A 16354-nucleotide genomic window follows, 5' to 3' on the forward strand; every position below is an offset into this window, starting at 1 on the left:
GTTTGAGATGGCTGGAACCTAACAGCTGCTCATGCATAGCAAAGAAAAAGAATAACAGATTTTTTTTGTGTGTAATTATTACAAGCCTCTATAATATATACTCCAGGGTGGGTTTTTTTGGAAGTCCTTGCTCCTTGCTTTAGCTCATACTGGATTTCAAAGGTTCATGAACTTTCAGTTTTAAGTTTTCTGTATAAGTTTATTTTAAAGGTTCTGGGCCAAGGAAGACAAATTTGTTAAGCTAATTAACGTATCTATATGCATTATAGCATGTTTGCTTTCCCGCATTATCCACATTACTCCGGCCCATTTTATACAGCTCACAATTATGTGAAGGTCTTTGTACTACTTAATTTTAGGTAGTCTGCAAAAGGTAACACCAAAAAAAAAAAAAAAGAATAACAGCTTTAACCTTTTTTTTAAAAAACAAACAAACAAACATTAACAGACAAAACATTTTCAGGTAAGTACCATCCTGAATTCAGCCATTTTGCTCAATAAATTACTCTTAATTAAAATAAAAAAAAACCTCCTGCTCAACTCCTTGCAGAACCATTTGACACTAAAGGGAATAAAGTCTTAGTAAGGTAGGTACAAGTGCAGAGAAGATTGCACAATGATATTCACACCACTTTAATCAAACTCTAATTAATCTGATGGTTTTACATTATGACTTCATTTTGCTGAAAACAGACATACCTAATTACAATATGACTTGTTTATCCAGCAGCTTAAGGTTTTGACTATAAAAGTGACGTCCACAAAACAAATGTGCCCTGTAGCATGTAATTTACTTTGATATGAAAACCCTTGAACAAAAAAAAGTTACGCTGTGTCAGCAATCAGACAGCTAAACAGAAATTTAAGAAGTAGGTAATTGCTTTCAGATCTAAATAGCAAATGCCTGAAAATAAAGTGAATTTTATCACCTACCATTTCTAGTGGTTCAGACTTTGATGTGATAGGTTGTTCCACTATCAAACTCTCTATCCGTAATTGTGTTCAAGGTCTAGCCCACTGAGCAATGTTGAAATAAACCTGTTGGCTTTCAGAGCCTAGCACATATGCAAGCTCACAGAAGAGACTTTCAAGGCAAAACTCAAAGGCAACTTTTTTTTTTTTTACACCTATTTTCTAAGCCTTCTTTCTTTTAAGTAGAATAAAGTTTGTAACACAAATTAGTACCAAACAGAAACCACTCAAGATCAAGGGTAAGGACCTTCCAATTTGTCACCCTGGTGTTTTGGTTTTGTTTTTCCCCTACAGCAGCAGCATAGACAGTGCCTTAAATCTTATTACTGAGGCTCAACCAACAGCATTCCAGAAATTACTCCAGGAAGATGTACCACTATCCTGCATTAGGGTTTTTTGCTTGGTTGTGGTTTTTTGTTGTTGATGTTTTTTGGTTGTTTCTTATTTTTTTATTATTATTATTGTTGTTTTTATTGTTATTGGTGGTGGTGATTTTTTGTTTGGGGGTGTTGTTCTTTTTTTTTGGGGGGGGGGTCAGTCTGCATTACAAAGCTGTCTTAGTAGACATAAACTAAATTGGTTAAGACAGTCAAATTTTATGCTAATTATCTGAGCAGAAGTCAAGCACGTAATCTTCTTTCATAACACAGCACTTCTGCATAACTGGACAGGAACATTTACTGACAGGAAAATCATATACACATCAACACATGAAGTGCTGAAAGAAGAAAAACTCTTGGCTAATGAAGAAGGCATGACATAACTGCTCTTCAGAACCAAAACCTCATTTGGCTTGTTATTAACCTTAGTTCAAAGCGAACAAAATATAAAGGTGGTTCAAAATGACTAGATTTTAGTACAAGTCTTCTTCCATGTGTAGAAAGCTCTAAACTACTTAGGATTAGCAGCTGGTAAATGAAACTGGGGGGTCAGCAGTAGAAGAGATGAAAAAATACAGAAATACTGGGCATCTTATACAGTATTTGTACATGTAAGAAACAAAGAAGATTAATATTGCCAGCAATTAAGTCGGATAAACCATATGCAATAAAAGAGAACAATCAGGAAGATCTGTCTTCTCTACAGTAATACATACTCCTACATGGTAAAACAAACGTGAAGAGGAATGAAGTAATGAATTAAAATACCAAAATATTGGTAATCTTTTTCATAAAGTTCCAAGTTTGCAATGAAAGTAAAGGAACTTTAATAAGAGGGGTGAATATTTAAAATGCAACTAAATAATACAAAGCAAGTCTTCCAAAGCTTGTAGTCCTTGCCAGAAACATTCCTGTGGATCTGTTTTCCATCAGAAAATCCAATGCAAAAAGCAGAAATATTTCTTGTAAGGTAGCCTTTTGATGACACTCATCATGAAATAAAAACTGAAATAGATATTTTATAATGCAGAAATTTTACAACATTTCATAACATTAAGACTTTCCATTCTAAATGATTTCTTCTTTTAGTTTGCATGGTATCATACAAAAGAACATTTTGATCCAATATAAATGTAATTAAAGAAATACAAAAGTGATTTTTTTTTCATTCTGTTATAAAGCAATCAAATGTTGATATGGTGAGCTTTCCAGTAAGATGCAAAATCCCTTTCTTACCAAAAACTTAATGTTATTCTGACCCACCAGCCAGTTACCTCCGAGAAGACTTCAGCAAACAACATAATCCATGGGTTTGTAAGATGTTGCAAAGATTGTTTGATGGTGTTTTATGTAACAACAAATAGCACCAATGTGGCAAAAACTGATTGACTTGATACAAAAGTGACTTCATACAAATAAAAATGCATACGCTCACTGTCAGTGAAGTATTGTCAGCTCTTTCCCTTCCCAGAAAGTAAGCTGCATGACACTTGACTAATTACATAGACAACACTTAGAAGACATCTCAAGGATATAAGCCAGTGTTGATTACTTCAACTACATGCAACAGCTTCGTGAGTTCGTAACTTCCTTCCACTTGCGACAAGAGTTTATGTAAATTTTGCTCCTTTTTGGGACTTGCAATGTTTAGAATTCAGGTCATCTTTTTTCGTGCTCTGTATTTTCTTCTACTTCACCAAAACCTTAGTCCTATTACAGAAGGTTGGACTAGATGAATTCCAGAAGGTCCCTTCCAACCTGAATTACTCCTTGGTTCTCTTTGTATCATCAGATGATAAGGCAAGAGTGAGTACAGAGCTCTTAACACGCCCACAAAAGATGTTTTACACCTGTAAGAAGAGAGGCATCTAAGCCTACAGCAGAGAAACAATCTTGTTTCTGTGCCTTATTTAGGACCTCCATAAACTACTAATTTTTGTTGAGGTTCAACAAGTTCATTTTTTCAATGTCCACTGATTTTTAAAGAAAGATTGCCAGGTAAAATTGACCAGAGTTAATAGATAGCATCGTTTCTGCTCCAATCATGCAAATAGCTGTATTCAGAGGAGCCTGTGATGGTCTCTCAGGGAAATCAATGCAACTATGCATGTAAAGTCCCTTGCAAGATATGAATGAAGATTTACTGATGGACCCGATGGCATAGTTGTTTGTGTGCACACAAATGCATTTTTCCAGATTAAATTCACCAAATTACCTCAACACAGATTAATGCAATCGCCACGAACACGATGTATTCTTTTCCTTTAGATTTGCATTTTTCCTGTTGCTTTGCCCCCTTCGCAACTCAACTCTGACTCACAGACAGATTAGAAATCAGATCAGCCTAGAATTTGCAACACTGACTTAGCCTCTTTGGACTAAAAATAAACAGTAGATAGAGCAGCTGGGAAAAAAAAAAAATCAATGACAGTCAGCCCCAACGTGCTCTATTTTACCACAGTAAGAACAAGCAATATCTGAAGTTTCCAGGGCTTCTCTTCCCACAGCACATTTCCACCCCAGCTCTGACCATGCAGGACCACCTGAGAACACACATAACTACAGTGCGTGGATTGAAGACCATGAGCCCCTTAATCTTGCAATAAACATTTCTGTTAAGGCAACAAAGTGTAATAATCACCTGGCTTATTCTGTGTAGCCGCGTAAAGCACTTACGGTGACAACCCGGGCTCTCGCTGCTGCAGAAGGCAATCCCCGCACGGCTCCCTGTGCTAAAATAATACCCTAAAGTAGTAGCAGCGTGATTGGATTTCGACATGCAGCTAAGGTCAGGCAGGTCTTGTGTCTGGCCTGCTGATCCCTCCAGCACCCCGACACCTGCGCGGCTCGGCCTGCCCGCACAGGAAGGCCAGGGCGACCTCCTCACAATGTGCTCACGTGGAGAGCGGGAGCGCCACATCCTGAAGGAGATAAATACAGCAAACCCATCGAGCCCCAAACTTCCTGACATTCTCCAGAACGGGCAGGTTTATTTTATTTTTTTTTTCTCCAGAGCACGGAGGTTTTGGTATTAATTTGACCAGGGAGGAAAGCTGGAGTCTGCTATGCAGAAACATCTAGTCAAATAAATACGTCATTAAGCTAACTAGCTACAGGATTGTCTAGCAGATGGATGACATCTTGGTTGCTAGTGGAACACTTTTCTATAGCCTTGTTTGAGGCAGACACATATGGCTCTCCCAAGTATTGATGCAAGCTCCCAGATGGACTAGATCATTGCTGACACCTTATTATAAACCCTAGAGATGAAAGAAGGGAGCACAGTTTTTGAGTCACAACACAGAACTCCGAAATAGTCAGACTTCCTAAAAATCAAGTCTGTAACGGAATCTCAACTTCTTTTTGTTGCAAGCAACTACTTTTAACCAGGAACAGAAAACAGAGGAAATACTACAGACAGGATGATTAGAAGAGCCTCAAGGAGCTGTAAAGACCAGAAGATCCGTAATGTAGATGTGCATTATAACTACATATAGGGAGCTACAACGGTTACAGCTCTGAGGATGCAAAAAAAATTTATCTGCTCTGCAGCTGTTACTGACACCAAGGAGCTTCCATCTGGAATTTCTTGGTTGGGGTGGAGGGGAAAAGCAAAGAAGAGGAAGCCATTGAGACATTACAGATGCACGACTGCTCTGAAATGTCTGCATCCTAAAGTACAAGGGAGAGAGGGAAAGGGAAGTTCTGTAGCTACAGGAGCGACAGGAAAACTAACAAATATGTGGGAGATAACAGAAGCAGTTGCATCCTGCATTTATTTTTTTGGTAGGTGTCAGAAACACCCAAAAACATCTAAAGTACATGATGGGAAGAAGGCATATTTTATTTACCATGGTCAGACACAGGAAAAAAAATACTCATTTAACATTTTTACGCTGTGAAAAGAAACTACTCTTAGCATCCACTAATAAGTTTACTCTTCTCCTTCACCCAAAAATATGACTCATGATACAGGACGATGACTTCTTACATATTTTCCTTTGTCCTAGTACCTGCTATACCATGTAAACCACATAAGTTAGATTGTTGAGACTGTTGTAACTCTGTGACAAAGCTTAAAAAACAAACAAAACTCAAATTTTAAAAACAAATCAATTCACTGGCCCTGGGAATATGTTCGCAATTCTGTATGTTCATGAGTCAGGGAGATGCTTAGGCTGCTAAAACCTGCCTCTGCTGCAATGGCCTGAGACTTAACGAGTGTGCAAACATTGTGGACATGTCAACTACAGTAGCTAATATATCACAACTCATTCATCCCTTCATTTTATAAAGAGACACCTGTGTTATCACATCTTCAACCACACAATCATTTCAATGAATTGAGTTCAGAGTCACTCCCAAGTTTTCATTCATATAACCAGCATCTTTCAGGGAGCATTTTATCTTCTTGGTGGATTGAAAGTTCAGAAGTTTTTTGGGTTGGTTGGTTGTTTTTTGTTTTGTTGTTTTTAAATAAGGAGAATACAGTTATCCTTGAATCATCTTATAAAATAGCACATTTATGAAGAATGAGAAAGAGCATCCTTTTTCTCTTCAGAGAAAAAAATATAACCTCTACCACCATCACCTCATGGGTCTCAACAGGAACGTCAGGAACAGTCTTAATTTTATAAGGGTAACTTTCAAAAGGGTGCAAGTAGAACAGAACTTCAGCTACGTACTCTGCACCCATGACTGCTTCAACTGGGCAGTTCTGCTTCTCTGCAATACATTGGTCCCTCTGGGAGCTAAGTTCAGCTGGCCAGAAATGGGGAAAAGAAGACAACTATCTCCTTTCTCAGAATGCTTCACGGTTCATTTTGACCCCTTAGAATATAAAAGCTTCCGAACAACCATTGCTTTATGTAAATCTTCCAATGCAAGATATAGGAAAGTGCAACTTAGAAATCTCTGTGGTCAGGGCTGACACGATGGAATGTAAATTAAAGCCTTTAGTCAACAGTCTTTGGTTCTCCTGAGGAACTTCCTCAGATGAGCTCCAGATTGAAAAGAAGCAAGACAGATATTAATCAACATCCATGAAAGCATAATGAAACACAGCTCAGCCTAGAACTAGCCAGTTTCTGAGTTGCAACATATTTTTCAATATTATTCATTTATTTCAGAAGAGACAAAGCCCCAAAATTTCCTAATTTCTTACCAACTGAAGATTCCAGTTTTACATCTGCTGAGTAGGACTGTTTTTTGTTTTTTTTTTTTTTTTTTTTTTTCTTACTTTTACAGGTTGGAGGACAGCCAGTTTCAAAATACAAAGGATCACTGCAGGTCCCCACATCTGAGGTGGGTCCTCAGGGATTTCTTCAGCCTTTGTCTCTGCAACAGACTTCTCATGCAGGCTGTGCAAGAAAACCCCATGTTCCTAGAAACACAATGTCCTTGGTCGCGGTTGGATCCTTGGCAGTTTTGCTCCATGCCAAGGACCCTGAAAACACCAGGCCTCCAGCCAAACCACAGTTCACCAGGAATCAAAGAGAGGTCACGTCTTGTTTTGGTTTGAGTGAAAGTCTGTCAAATCTAAAATATTTGCAATGAATCATCTCAAGTTCAATGTACTGCCATTTCTGACTAAATTACGTTCACTTGAAAGTTCGCAATTAGCTCCATCTGAAATGCCTCTTCATAGCAGCATCGTGAAAACTGATCAATAATAAGTGACACTGAGGAAAGTCAAGATAAATCAAGCACGGGATAAAATGGTGAAGATAAAGTATGGTAAACATCTATGTCAAGAGGCTCTCATTCATACACAAATGGTTTCGTATCACTGTCACTCAACTTATGCTCTGAATGATGTTCTCATTCAGATGTAAAATGACCTTTGATTGATTCAAGCTAGAGCTAGAAGGCTGTTCTGTATTCGACACAGCATTCACACGCAAGTTTAACATACTTAAACATACACATCTTTACTTGACACTTCAGGTGATTTGCTTTGGTATCTCCATGTAGACACGATTAAAGGCTTCTATCTCCAACCTCTAACAATACCCAGAGGGAAAGAGGGAATGGGAAAAGGCAGAGTCTGTTGCTGCTGGTTGCATATTCAACTGGAGAGCGAACTCATCATCTCAAAGGACACTTCCAGGATATCTTATGCATCTAACTCCTCCTCTACAGCCCATCCAAGCCCTCTTTTTCCTCTTTAGCTCTTTTCACTCCTCTTGGATGGTGAGTTTTTTTGGCAATAAAAAAAAAAAAAAAAGAAGAAGAAACATGAACTGAATACTTCTTATCTAATTTTTGTGCATTACCAGCACTAACACACACCAGCACTGTGGTATTTTTTTCTTGAAATTTACCTACTTGCCCAGCAACCACCCACGAAAAAAAGCAGACCAATCTACACAGACTACCGGAGCTTTCTGCTGTAGGGGCTTTGCATAATCCCAGTAATTTTCATCAAAGAGCTGTAAAGATCATTAGGACAAAACAGTGATTTTCACCTGTGAGTTAGAATCCTAATCCCTACACCTATTGCAGGTAACTTCCTCTTGCAGCTAGGGAGATTTTTATCTCCCTAATCCTCAGTACATTAATGCCTACGTTAAAAAGTGATACTATCACTGTTATCAATCTATTTAAGGCGCAGTAAGAATAAAGTAAATTGTAAATTGCTTTGATGAGAAAGCTTTGCCATAAGGTGCTAAGTAGAACAGGTCAGATAAAGCATACATTTGACAAACATTGGCAGTATTTCTGTTCATCAACAGATGGTAGCTTTTTGAAAAAAAAAAATATTATTATTATAATCTATGTGAAAGTAAGCACCAAACAGTACCTGTACTCAACATAGTGCAAGCTGTTCTGATTGGATGGATTGCTTTAAGCTTCCCAACAAAATAAAGATAACTCATAACACAAGACATTTTAAGTGAAAATTGAGTATTTGCGAAAAGTTAATCTCAAACGTGCTGTTTCTAGAAACCTGTTAGGAAGGTTACTGAAATAGTATAAGGAATGTGAAAGAGTCACAAACACAGAAAACATACATTTTGGAAATATTTATAGAGCCCCTTCCCCTTCCACTACCCATACAAGTTTGGTGAGGAATCATAATTAACACAAAACTTTTGTAAAACAAAAACATCTACACATCAAGTCCACTGGCCAACAGGGGCTATTAGTCAGCCCAAGCCTGGCTTCTATATGAGCAGCTGCAATCTTTAATTTTGGAGTATTGTATCTTATCTAGACATATATATATATATATATATATATATATATATATATATATATATTATTTTAACAAACGTTCGATTTCATTTTGCTTAACACTAGTTAGGTATAACCTACAAAACCAGTCATCCATTAAGGTGAAATTATGAGAGAGGAACATATACCTATTAGGTAATTCACAGAAGGCGCCAGTTCAACGGCTATGGAGATTAAATTAGGTTATTTTTAAGTGTTCCTCACATCATCTCCTATCAAACACCTCCTGCTGTGCTCCTCAGCTCTGACCCATAGGGCAGAAGGCAGGCAACAACTCACTTCTGTCTTACAAAAATCCCAAGCAAACCATAGCAAATGTCCAGTTGAAATTCTGTATAATACAGATCAAAATACACTCTTAGTATCACTTGACACCATAACTAATGGTTAAGCAAAAGCAGAAAATGAAGCAACACCACTTACACCCAACAGTTGGGTGTAACAATTCTACGTAAGGCAATTACATAGACGTATATCTAGTAGGGATGTACTATAACAAATTTATATTAATTCTTGCTTCATGTGTCATTAACACCTAATGGAATGTTTAAAGGTGTTTACAAGTCCAAAGTAATAATGGATCACTCTTAATTAGCACACAGTAAAAATTTCAAGGGAAGTCTCAGTGGAAGAAGAAGGTTGTTAAAGAGATTGCTTCATATCTCAGTCACAGACTGCCCCCTCCTTTCCTTCTATGAAATGGAGAGCAAGTAGGTTACAGGTGTGAGAAGCCAAATTAATAGGCTCAGTTAGACCACAGAAAAACGGAACTAAAAAAGAATCACACATTTTCCTTCTAATAACCTCTGGAATCAAGAAGAGCGGAAGCTGTGTTTTAAGAACTGTTCTGTTTGAAGATGCTTGCAAGTACCGGACACAAAAAATTACAGACAAGGTACAGTAGCCTTATACTGGCATATGCTGGACACTACTAGACAGATGAGTCAACCCTTATTTCAGAATTCCGAGTAAAACCAGGACTTCTCCACAAGAAGACAAGGTTTCCAGCCTTCTCTCAATGTTGAAGAGAGCTTAGACTTGTCTTTACTAAGCACTATCATGCATTCTAACAGAATTGTATACAATTGTCTAAAATTGTGACTTAAATATATCCAGTGGTCAAGAATTAAAGTAGGATCATCCAAACCTCAAGATATTTATCATAAAATTCTTCATAAGAGCACTTCTTGCCTGAAAGCCATTACATCTTTTACAGACAACTTCAGAACATATGAACAAAATGGTATACTGAACACTAAATGAATGAAAATCTCCAAACTTGACTTGACAATAGCAAGTTCAATATCGTGAATAAATCTTTTTGAGAAACAGATTCATTGATAGTTTCCATTTTTAGCAAAAAGGGCACCAGGGTGCTTAGCATGGAAGAAATCAAGAGTACTAGGAGATGCAAACACAATGCAATTCCTGAAGACACTTCCTTAACACATCCCATTCCCACGTGCAGCATTCGAGCAGTGGGGCTTTTCAAGGAGATGCAGTCCCACCTTCCTGTACTAATCATAAACATATTGGTTCAAAAATGTGGGCACATTGTCCACCACTTTCACCATGTTTCCTCCACCTTATAGACACCTACGAATTAGTGTCAACACAGATAAAATTTTGTAACACCCTACTCAAATATTCCCATACAACTCTCCAAAGACTCCATACGCTTGTCCCTTTTTCCACTGCAATTAAAGTTCAAAGACTTTAAAACTTTCATGTATTGCCTCATCTTAGTGAAACCAACCAGGAAATTATAATTTAGTCCTATCAAAATGCATGCTTGAGAAACTTGCTATTACTCTAGCGAGCAAAATTCCTCCTAAGAACAGCTCCCCAAAACTGCACAGTTGAAACTTACACTGGAAAATGAGTAACAAGCACATGCATTTCTGAATTCAGTAACATGCAAAAACAACAATAAATCCTCCCATTGGAGTTAAAAGAAGTAATTTGGATAAAATATTTCAATCATGCCTATGAACCTACTTTTTTACCTACTTTAAAATTGCCTATATACATGCTTATCTACTTTAAAGATGTCTATATAGGACTACTGCTTTTTCACTGAGCAAGGGAGAGACTAAAGGCTAGGAAAAGTGCTGAAAATGTTTATGTTTGAAATGTCTGATATAATGTTTAGGTCAGAATATAGCTGACCTTGGTTTATCAGTTCCAACCCTCAGGGCCAAGCATTTGATTCGACACAAAATAATATATTATGCTTCTAACATCACTATAATGGAAAAATACCTCAGCTTGAACTCTTTTTTTTTTTTTTTTAAAGGTATCTTGCCATCAGGTCAAAAAGTCTACTATACCTGCACTTCTGCTTAACATGCAGCAAAACCTAGGCACAGTCGCATCAGGCAGAACCACGCCACAGGTTCACATTGCACACAACTCTTCTGGCAGCTGCAGTTCACGTATCCCCACCACATAGCTACCTCGATGGGGAACGTCCAAAGTCGTGCCCTGCAAGTTTCCAAAATCCAGCAGAGAAGATTTCTGATCAGTTGTATCTGCAAAATGCAGACATGAAAAAATAACCAGTGGGTGTGGACATGTCGCTTTCCCAGCCCTCTCCCCACTGCACTCGCTTCCACCCCCAACTTCTTTGCTGGTTTTCATGCAGATTTGTGCCAGACATTAGGCATCCTCATTAAGTGGTGTCTGGCAACCTGCCTAAGTTTTAGTGGGTTCTGGGAATGCCAATATATTAACCAGAGGACTTTCTGCATACCCTAAAGAGATTTTATTCAAGAAAAGTCAACCATTTGGCACAAAGAAAGCTTAATTCAAATCTAGGAAAGCTCTCCACTGGCAATAAGAAGAGAAATTGCATTTAGGTTCTTCCTAATTTCTGTCTCCTATCTGAAAGAAAAGTTTGATGGAGAGCAAGATCATTTAAAAGGTCAGAGTACTGTCTGTAATAGGATTTTAGAGAAAAGAAAGGCAGATATGAACGGCACAGACCCAGCACAACATCAAGAAAATGATTCATTTTCACTCCCTTGTCTCTTGTGACCAAAACAATCTTAATCAGGAAGATTAAATTTACCTACTATTATGCTGAGTGATAACGAATGGTGATATGGGTACTTGCAAATCTCCATCGCTTAACTAAACAATAAGAAAAAGCATTTAGCAAAATGCACCTACATTTAGCATATTCCAAATATGCTAAATCAAGGCATATGCTACTGAAATGCATACATTAAATAAATATAGATAATGAATACAGAGACATTTTGCCAGCATGAAGAACAGAAAACACTGTAATGCTGTGATCACTCTTTCGAACTTGCACGCTTCCTTTCTACTGCAGTCCCCTTACAGTTACTATCACTCAACTGACAGTCTCAGAAGCAAGCACGTAAAACTCCTCTCTAAAATAAATAACTTACATTTCTCTTTCAAATACATGGTTCAGAAGAATGCAAAGAAAAGAAAAAAAAAAAAAAAAAGGTCAACAGCTTTCCTTCACTGGAACGTTCTGCCTGCACAGCACACAGAAAAAGTTGAAGGACACTGGACAAACGTGTCATTATTTTGTTCTGAGACTGTTTCTGCAGACTTAGGTACCTAAAGAATCCCATTAATTGCACGAAGCTATGCAGCTAATCGAGTCCTCTGCTATCATTTAAACACCACTATCCATTTTTACAGAGAAATTCCTTTAAACTGACATTTACTTCAAACTCATCACTTTGATTTGTACAAAAACTTGCTGGTTTCCTGACAGCAGTTCCAAAATATCATGATCCCCTTATAATGACTAATTAGCACCAGAGAGCTAACAAGAAGTCAATTAAAACCAATTCCATTTAAATGTTTTAGTGTACATATTAGAAGTCTGGCAAAAATAAGATTATGTTTGGTGGGAAAGAAATTTTTAGCTATCTAGGCTGCCTTTGCTTAGACATCAACCTTCTAGGCAAGACGGCTATTCTTAAAAATAGCTGTCAACTGAGAAAAGAAAATGTGTATGTATGAATCATTTCACTACAGGGTTGGATTCCCAGCAACTGATGCACCACTGTTCTGGCATCAGTGCCTTTAACGAGCAGCTGATACTAGCTTGGTGCCATTGAAGAATTTCACGGTTACCACAGAACCAATCTGCAAAGATATTCGTCTCCATACTCCTAGAAGTATTTGTATTTCCTAACTGGCAATTCATTCGCAAGGAGCTGTTTTAAACCATTAGAAACCAGAGACGGAAGAAAAAGAAAATGAAAAAAAACTTTTCCAAGGCCACTCATAAGTTAAATGCAAGAACCATTTCCACCAATACAAGAGTTGGTGGGCAGGCACATGTTTTTTAGCACTTCAGTTCTCTCAGAAGTAATTTAATTCGATACAATCTCTCAGACACTTTTTTTTTTTTTTAATAATAATTTACTTATTTCTGATTTACATATCCTGAAAGTACTCTCAAATGATTTTAGACAGCATCACTCAAGCGCAACCAGTTCTTGGTGGTAGGGTAGCAGCCGCTAGAGAGAGTACTGCAGGGCAGCTGTAAAAAAAAAGAGAACTAAAGTTTGGACAAGAAAATTAGAGGGAAAACTTCATTCTCATTCAAAAATAAATACATAAATAAATAAATAAAAACAGACGTGGTACCTTCAGCAAGCAGAAAACTAACTACAACCCATCTTTTCAGGTCTCGCCTTAATGGTCCTATGCAGAGAAAACAGCGTTTTACCTGCTTAAAAATCACAAAGGGACAGGTTATCTCTAAACTGTTAGGTTAGACTACTGCTCAATGATTTGCATCTCACTAAATGTAATTCTGCTATGCCTCAATCTTGAATCCCAATTTCCTTCTACTCCTGCAGCATCCATCGAAGGCTGTACTTAAGCTTCATCAGCCAAACGCTGCCTAGTGCCTGTAATGTTTCAATTAACATAACCCAATGGTCTGTAATATACTGTCTCACATTGTTAACTCATTCTGTGTTACGCATTTATCATCATTTAGGCCTGTGCGGGCATCTTAATTTACTGGCGAATACCAATGTGCTTTATGTGTATGCAGCAATGGTCTTCACGTACCCAAGAATCAGAACTAAATAAGCTGATATAAACGCAGAATAGCTAAAAAGGTGTAATTTTACTTCTACACATAACCGCATACTTGGCGCATTCCGATGTCAGTCCTCCTCACACTGCTCGCTTTATGTATCGCAGTAACTTAATACCTGGTGCTACCGCTCCGGCACAGACACGGATGGGGACAGCACCATCACTATTCAGCGAGCGTGGATGTAGGGAGGTCGGTCCCAAGAGTGCTTCCCACCAGCGTGCTGTCCTCCCAGCCGACCTTCCCCTGGTGCTTCCAGCCACGAAGCCCTAATATTTATATTCTCATTAGCGGGACCATACACGTGTGCACCACACGCACGGTTATTCATCGCTACTCAACAGCGCATCGCCCGTGGATTAACCAATTCTGGGTTGTTGCAAGGAGCACGTTTCCTACGAGCCTCACCCAAGAAGCGATGCGGGGAGGCAGAACACAAGTTTTGCCATGCAAACACCACTCAGGGGCTGAGGGATGAAAAGCCAAAGGCGCTTCCCAGAAAGAAAGGCACATTACTGTACTTAGGCAGCATCTATGTTCTTACCTCGCCTGTGCCTACCGGTAATTGCCTCTCAGGCTTTCCTACTGATGAAAACTCTCTCCCTCCTCAGCTAGCCTCAGACGGAAGGCGCTGCACACTCCTGATGCTACGTGGTGTGCACCTTCCCATTCCCCACACGTTTAATGCAAAAGTTTTTTCTCTTTGCAAGAACAGATCAACCCCTCCGTTTTCCTTCCTGCCAGGAAGACAGCCACGTTTCAAATCAATAAAACTTTTACGACACCAAACGCTATTTCTAGCGGCGTATAAAATCATTCACCAGCTCCCTGCTCCCTCGCACAGCCATCACTTGCGGCTCACAAAAGGCTCTGAACCTTCCTGGAGGGGAAAATCCCCGCACAGCCTTCACGGCTGTGGGCACCCGGTTAAGAAGGTGTACCTCCAAGTGAAAAAAAAAATAATAATAATAAAAAAGTTACTTTTAGCGTTTTGCCTGTTTCCTGTTTATCCCCCGGTGAAGCCTACCCCCGGCGGCGCCCACCTACACGCCGTGAGCCCGGCTCGGGGATGCGGGATGCACGCAGCCAAGGCGAGCAGAGCTGCACTTCTGCTAATAAACTTTAAAAAAAAAAAAAAGAAAAAGAAAAAGGGAGGGGTGGGGGGGGAAGAGAGGCACTTTGTCAAATATAGGTCATTTGTGCGCCAAGGCGGCAGCCCCCCCGCTCCTCGTCCTTCCTGCCAAAGTTGCCTGCCCGGAGCGCGGCCTCTGCCGGAGGGGGGGGGGGGGGGGGGGCAGACGGGACCCCGAAATCCCGGGACCTTGAAACCCCAAGACCCTGAAAGCTCGGAGAGAGCTCGGCGATCCGGCCTCGATCAGCTCCCCGGGGGCCACCCCCCGGTGCCCCCCCAGCACTCACCTCCCCCCGGCCCCCGCCGAGCGGACGGGGCGCCCGCCGCCCCCGGCAGCCTCCCTCGGTGCGCTGGGGCTGGCTCCGCGGCTGCCTCCAACTCATCCCCAGCCTCGCCGCCGCCTCCTCCTCCTCCTCTCCTCCTCCTCCTCCTCCTCCTCCTCCCCCCGCCCTGCCCGCCCCGCTGGCTGCCGCCTGTCTGCGGCGAGTCTGGCTCTGGCGGCCGGGCGCGGGGCCGCCGGCGCGGGGGAGGGAGGAGGAGGAGGAGGAGGAGGAGGAGGAAGCGGGGGAGGGGCGGCTGTGCTCCTTCCCCTCCCCTCCTCTCCCCTCCTCTCCCCTCCTTTCCCCTCCCCTCCCCGCCTCGCCCGGCTCGGCACAGCCCGGCTCGCCAGCCCACACCGCCCCCTGCCGGGATAATGAGCTGCGGCCCCCCCAAAATGCCCCTTATCCCTCCCACCCCCCTCCCCAAATTTTGGGGTGAGGGGAGAGCAGCCAGCCCGAGGTCCCCTCCTCCCTCCGCAGCAGGGTGGGCACAGCACGGTGTGTGTGGGGGGGGGGGAGGGGGGGGGGAAGGCTCCGGGCTCGATTTTGTCCCGTGCAGAATGAGAAATTTTGTGACATCTCCAAAAAATGTTGCCAGACTGGAAAACCCCGTTCTGGGCACGGCCCCACAGGCACGAACCCAAGGCAGGGTTCGGCCGCGCCTCGCAGAAGGAAGGCAGCGCTCAGCCGCAGGTGCTGTCCAGCTCGGGGCTGGTGACAGCCCCAGTAACGCCATCCAGCCTCCTGTCACCATCCCTCTCCCTGTCACCGTCCCCGTATCTCTGTGACCCACCTTGGGACACAGGGCTGGGACACCCTGGGGGAACCTGACCCTCAGCTGTGCCCAAACCGGGTGGCAACAAGCCCAACAGCCACAAGTTGTGAATAAGTTTAAACACCAAAATGTTGACGCACACCGTCACCACGGGGAAAAGAAGAGAATCCCCATTTCTACAGATTCACATCTTCAGTCTCAGTCCCCATCCATGAGGGACTCTGAAGATTTTCCCTTCCTCACTGTACACGTGAGCCAAGAAGGAACAGGAGAAGGAGCAGGGAGTGGGTAACGCCATGAGCTCTCTTACTCACCTTAAGCACTGGACTCAAATGTGCTTCTGAAGCTGAGGTGGTTTCCTTTCTGGCCTCACCTCTGTCCAGCAGCAAGCTGAAGGGAAGGTGCAAGGCCACCAGCAGGAGACGGGAAGCTGTCAGGGTG

General features: G+C 41.2%; 1 protein-coding gene across 1 annotated transcript in view; it reads right to left on the reverse strand.

The window, feature by feature from the left end:
• Positions 1 to 15341, reverse strand: part of LDLRAD4 (low density lipoprotein receptor class A domain containing 4) — a 282164-nt gene extending 266823 nt beyond the window's left edge. Inside the window, exon 1 of the mRNA XM_068671423.1 lies at positions 15106 to 15341. The gene's annotated coding sequence lies outside the window, so the exon portion shown is untranslated. The remainder of the gene's footprint in view (positions 1 to 15105) is intronic.
• Between the last annotated feature and the right edge of the window lie 1013 nt (positions 15342 to 16354).

The sequence above is a fragment of the Anas acuta genome, chromosome 2, assembly GCF_963932015.1.
Source record: "Anas acuta chromosome 2, bAnaAcu1.1, whole genome shotgun sequence".
NCBI lineage: Eukaryota > Metazoa > Chordata > Aves > Anseriformes > Anatidae > Anas > Anas acuta.